We start from the raw sequence: 6,000 nt of genomic DNA, 5'->3' as shown, positions 1-6,000 counted from the left end.
ATTTAATTTTGCTTAACTAACGTAATCTATTTATATATTTCCCATTCAGTGGTCCCTCCAACATCACTACTATAGCCGAGCAAAAACATAAACCATTGATGGAACCAAAGTTTTCTCAGTGATTCCCCCTCAGGATACCACTGTTTTATCTGGGATACCTCCCTCAGGCTACCACTGAGTTTTATGTGGGATACCCCCCTCAGGATACCACTGAGTTTTCTCAGTGATTCCCCCTCAGGCTACCACTAAATTCTCTCTGTAATGCCCCCTTCAGGCTACCACTGAGTTTTATGTGGGATACCCCCCTCAGGATACCACTGAGTTTTCTCAGTGATTCCCCCTCAGGCTACCACTAAATTCTCTGTGTAATGCCCCCTTCAGGCTACCACTGAGTTTTATGTGGGATACCCCCCTCAGGATACCACTGAGTTTTCCCTGTGATGCGCCCTCAGGCTACCACTGTTTTATCTGGGATACCTCCCTCAGGCTACCACTGAGTTTTGTGGGATACCCCCCTCAGGATACCACTGAGTTTTCTCAGTGATTCCCCCTCAGGCTACCACTAAATTCTCTCTGTAATGCCCCCTTCAGGCTACCACTGAGTTTTATGTGGGATACCCCCCTCAGGATACCACTGAGTTTTCTCAGTGATTCCCCCTCAGGCTACCACTAAATTCTCTCTGTAATGCCCCCTTCAGGCTACCACTGAGTTTTATGTGGGATACCCCCCCTCAGGATACCACTGAGTTTTCTCTGTGATGCGCCCTTAGGCTACCACTCAGTTTTCTCAGTGATGCCCCCCTCAGGCTACCACTGAGTTTTATCTGGGATACCCCCCTCAGGATACCACTGAGTTTTCTCTGTGATGTACTCTCAGGCTACCACTCAGTTTTCTCAGTGATGCCACCCTCAGGATACCGCCGAGTTTTCTCTGGGATACCCCCCTCAGGATACCACTGAGTTTTCTCTGTGATGCTTCCCTCAGGCTACCACTGAGTTTTCTCTGTGATGCGCCCTCAGGATACCACTGAGTTTTCTCTGTGATGCGCCCTCAGGATACCACTCAGTTTTCTCTATGGTGCTCCCCTCAGGCTACCACTTCAGGCACAAATGATCTAGCCCTAGAAAATATTATCCTGTCTATAATATTGCTATCTACATTCTGCAGACTATATAGTTTCTAAATATTTTTGATGGTGTGATACATCTGAAGACACTGCTAATGTGACACCCACAAATGTTAACATATTCTAAGTAAAGACAATGTTGAAAAAGGATGTTAATAATAAGATTTTACTTACCGATAAATCTATTTCTCGTAGTCCGTAGTGGATGCTGGGACTCCGTCAGGACCATGGGGATTAGCGGCTCCGCAGGAGACAGGGCACAAAATTTAAAAGTTTGACCACTAGGTGGTGTGTACTGGCTCCTCCCCCTATGACCCTCCTCCAAGCCTCAGTTAGGATACTGTGCCCGGACGAGCGTACACAATAAGGAAGGATTTTGAATCCCGGGTAAGACTCATACCAGCCACACCAATCACACCGTACAACTTGTGATCTGAACCCAGTTAACAGTATGACAAACGTAGGAGCCTCTGAACAGACGGCTCACAACAATAACAACCCGATTTTTTTGTAACAATAACTATGTACAAGTATTGCAGACAATCCGCACTTGGGATGGGCGCCCAGCATCCACTACGGACTACGAGAAATAGATTTATCGGTAAGTAAAATCTTATTTTCTCTGACGTCCTAGTGGATGCTGGGACTCCGTCAGGACCATGGGGATTATACCAAAGCTCCCAAACGGGCGGGAGAGTGCGGATGACTCTGCAGCACCGAATGAGAGAACTCCAGGTCCTCCTTAGCCAGGGTATCAAATTTGTAGAATTTTACAAACGTGTTCTCCCCTGACCACGTAGCTGCTCGGCAGAGTTGTAATGCCGAGACCCCTCGGGCAGCCGCCCAAGATGAGCCCACCTTCCTTGTGGAATGGGCCTTGACAGATTTAGGCTGTGGCAGGCCTGCCACAGAATGTGCAAGTTGAATTGTGCTACAAATCCAATGAGCAATCGTCTGCTTAGAAGCAGGAGCACCCAGCTTGTTGGGTGCATACAGTATAAACAGCGAGTCAGATTTTCTGACTCCAGCCGTCCTTGAAATATATATTTTCAATGCTCTGACAACGTCCAGCAACTTGGAATCCTCCAAATCGCTAGTAGCCGCAGGCACCACAATAGGCTGGTTCAGGTGAAACGCTGAAACCACCTTAGGCAGAAAGTGAGGACGCGTCCGCAGTTCTGCCCTGTCCGAATGGAAAATCAGATATGGGCTTTTATACGATAAAGCCGCCAATTCTGACACTCTCCTGGCTGAAGCCAGGGCCAGTAGCATGGTTACTTTCCATGTAAGATATTTCAAATCCACCGATTTGAGTGGCTCAAACCAATGGGATTTGAGAAAATCCAAAACTACATTAAGATCCCACGGTGCCACTGGGGGCACAACCGGGGGCTGTATATGTAGTACTCCTTTTACAAAAGTCTGGACTTCAGGAACTGAAGCCAATTCTTTCTGGAAGAAAATCGACAGGGCCGAAATTTGAACCTTAATGGACCCTAATTTGAGGCCCATAGACAATCCTGTTTGCAGGAAATGTAGGAATTGACCCAGTTGAAATTCCTCCGTCGGGGCCTTCCTGGCCTCACACCACGCAACATATTTTCTCCAAATGCGGTGATAATGTTGTGCAGTCACCTCCTTCCTGGCTTTTACCAGGGTAGGGATGACCTCTTCCGGAATGCCTTTTTCCCTTAGGATTCGGCGTTCAACCGCCATGCCGTCAAACGCAGCCGCGGTAAGTCTTGGAATAGACACGGTCCCTGCTGAAGCAGGTCCCGTCTTAGAGGTAGAGGCCACGGATCTTCCGTGAGCATCTCCTGAAGTTCCGGGTACCAAGTTCTTCTTGGCCAATCCGGAGCCACGAGTATCGTTCTTACTCCCCTTTGCCGTATAATTCTCAGTACTTTTGGTATGAGAGGCAGAGGAGGAAACACATACACTGACTGGTACACCCATGGTGTTACCAGAGCGTCTACAGCTATTGCCTGAGGGTCTCTTGACCTGGCGCAATACCTGTCCAGTTTTTTGTTGAGGCGGGACGCCATCATGTCCACCATTGGTCTTTCCCAATGGACCACAATCATGTGGAAGACTTCTGGATGAAGTCCCCACTCTCCCGGGTGCAGATCGTGTCTGCTGAGGAAGTCTGCTTCCCAGTTGTCCACTCCCGGGATGAACACAGCTGACAGTGCTAACACATGATTTTCTGCCCAGCGGAGAATCCTTGCAGCTTCTGCCATTGCCCTCCTGCTTCTTGTGCCGCCCTGTCTGTTTACGTGGGCGACTGCCGTGATGTTGTCCGACTGAATCAACACCGGCTGACCCTGAAGCAGAGGTTTTGCCAGGCTTAGAGCATTGTAGATTGCTCTTAGCTCCAGTATATTTATGTGAAGAGACGTCTCCAGGCTTGACCACACGCCCTGGAAGTTTCTTCCCTGTGTGACCGCTCCCCAGCCTCTCAGGCTGGCATCCGTGGTCACTAGGACCCAGTTCTGTATGCCGAATCTGCGGCCCTCTAACAGATGAGCACTCTGCAACCACCATAGCAGAGACACTCTTGTCCTTGTGGACAATTTTATCCGCTGATGCATCTGCAGATGCGATCCGGACCATTTGTCCAGCAGATCCCACTGAAAAGTTCGTGCATGGAATCTGCCGAATGGAATCGCTTCGTAAGAAGCTACCATTTTTCCCAGGACTCTTGTGCATTGATGCACAGATACTTTTCCTGGTTTTAGGAGGTTCCTGACTAGATCGGATAACTCCCTGGCTTTCTCCTCCGGAAGAAATACCTTTTTCTGAACAGTGTCCAGAATCATCCCTAGGAACAACAGACGTGTCGTCGGGATCAGTTGGGATTTTGGAAAATTCAGAATCCACCCGTGTTGTTGGAGCACTACTTGGGTTAGTGCTACTCCGACCTCCAGCTGTTCTCTGGATCTTGCCCTTATCAGGAGATCGTCCAAGTAAGGGATAATTAAGACGCCTTCTCTTCGAAGAAGGATCATCATTTCGGCCATTACCTTGGTAAAGACCCGGGGTGCCGTGGACAATCCAAACGGCAGCGTCTGAAACTGATAATGACAGTTTTGGACCACGAACCTGAGGTACCCTTGGTGTGAAGGACAAATTGGAACATGAAGGTAAGCATCCTTGATGTCCAAGGACACCATAAAATCCCCTTCTTCCAGATTCGCTATCACTGCTCTGAGTGACTCCATCTTGAACTTGAATTTTTGTATGTACAGGTTCAGAGATTTTAGATTTAGAATCGGTCTTACCGAGCCGTCCGGCTTCGGTACCACAAATAGCGTGGAGTAATACCCCTGTCCCTGTTGTAGGAGGGGTACCTTGACTATCACCTGCTGAGAATACAGCTTGTGAACGGCCTCCAATACCGTCGCCCTGTCGGAGGGAGACGTTGGCAAAGCAGACTTTAGGAAACGGCGAGGAGGGGACTTCTCGAATTCCAACCTGTAACCCTGAGATACTACCTGCAGGATCCAGGGGTCCACCTGCGAGTGAGCCCACTGTGCGCTGAAATGTTTGAGGCGACCCCCCACCGCCCCTGAGTCTGCTTGTAAGGTCCCAGCGTCATGCTGACGCCTTTGTAGAAGCCGGGGAGGGCTTCTGCTCCTGGGAAGGAGCTGCTTGTTGCAGTCTCTTACCCTTTCCTTTGCCTCGGGGCAAATAGGAATGTCCTTTTGCTCGTTTGTTCTTATAGGAACGAAAGGACTGCGGCTGAAAAGCCTGCGGCTTTTTCTGCTGGGAGGTGACCTGGGGTAAAAAGGTGGATTTTCCGGCCGTTGCCGTGGCCACCAGATCCGATAGACCGACCCCAAATAATTCCTCCCCCTTATACGGCAATACTTCCATATGTCGTTTGGAATCCGCATCACCTGACCACTGGCGCGTCCATAAACTTCTTCTGGCAGATATGGACATTGCACTTACTCTTGATGCCAGAGTGCAAATATCTCTCTGTGCATCTCGCATATAAAGAAATGCATCCTTTAACTGCTCTATAGTCAGTAAAATACTGTCCCTATCCAGGGTATCAATATTTTCAGACAGTGACTCCGACCAAGCCACGCCAGCACTGCACATCCAGGCTGAGGCGATTGCTGGTCTCAGTATAACACCCGTATGTGTGTATATACTTTTTAATGTATTCTCCAGCCTCCTATCAGCTGGATCCTTGAGGGCGGCCGTATCAGGAGACGGTAACGCCACTTGCTTTGATAAGCGTGTGAGCGCCTTATCCACCCTAGGAGGTGTTTCCCAGCGCGCCCTAACCTCTGGCGGGAAAGGGTATAATGCCAATAACTTCTTTGAAATTAGCAGTTTTCTATCTGGGGTAACCCACGCTTCATCACACACTTCATTCAGTTCCTCTGATTCAGGAAAAACTATCGGTAGTTTTTTCACACCCCACATAATACCCCTTTTAGTGGTACTTGCAGTATCAGAGATATGCAAAGCCTCCTTCATTGCAGTGATCATATAACGTGTGGCCCTACTGGAAAATACGTTTGTTTCTTCACCGTCGACACTGGATTCAGTGTCAGTGTCTGGGTCTGTGTCGACCGACTGAGGTAAAGGGCGTTTTACAGCCCCTGACGGTGTCTGAGACGCCTGGACAGGTACTAACTGGTTTGCCGGCTGTCTCATGTCGTCAACCGACTTTTGTAGCGTGCTGACACTATCCCGTAATTCCATAAACAAAGCCATCCATTCTGGTGTCGACTCCCTAGGGGGTGACATCACCATTACAGGCAATTGCTCCGCCTCCACGCCAACATCGTCCTCATACATGTCGACACACACGTACCGACACACAGCAGACACACAGGGAATGCTCTGATAGAAGACA

Source organism: Pseudophryne corroboree, chromosome 5 (genome assembly GCF_028390025.1).
Source record: "Pseudophryne corroboree isolate aPseCor3 chromosome 5, aPseCor3.hap2, whole genome shotgun sequence".
In the NCBI taxonomy this organism is placed as follows: Eukaryota; Metazoa; Chordata; class Amphibia; order Anura; family Myobatrachidae; genus Pseudophryne; species Pseudophryne corroboree.
Note: the sequence above shows the minus strand (reverse complement) of the source record.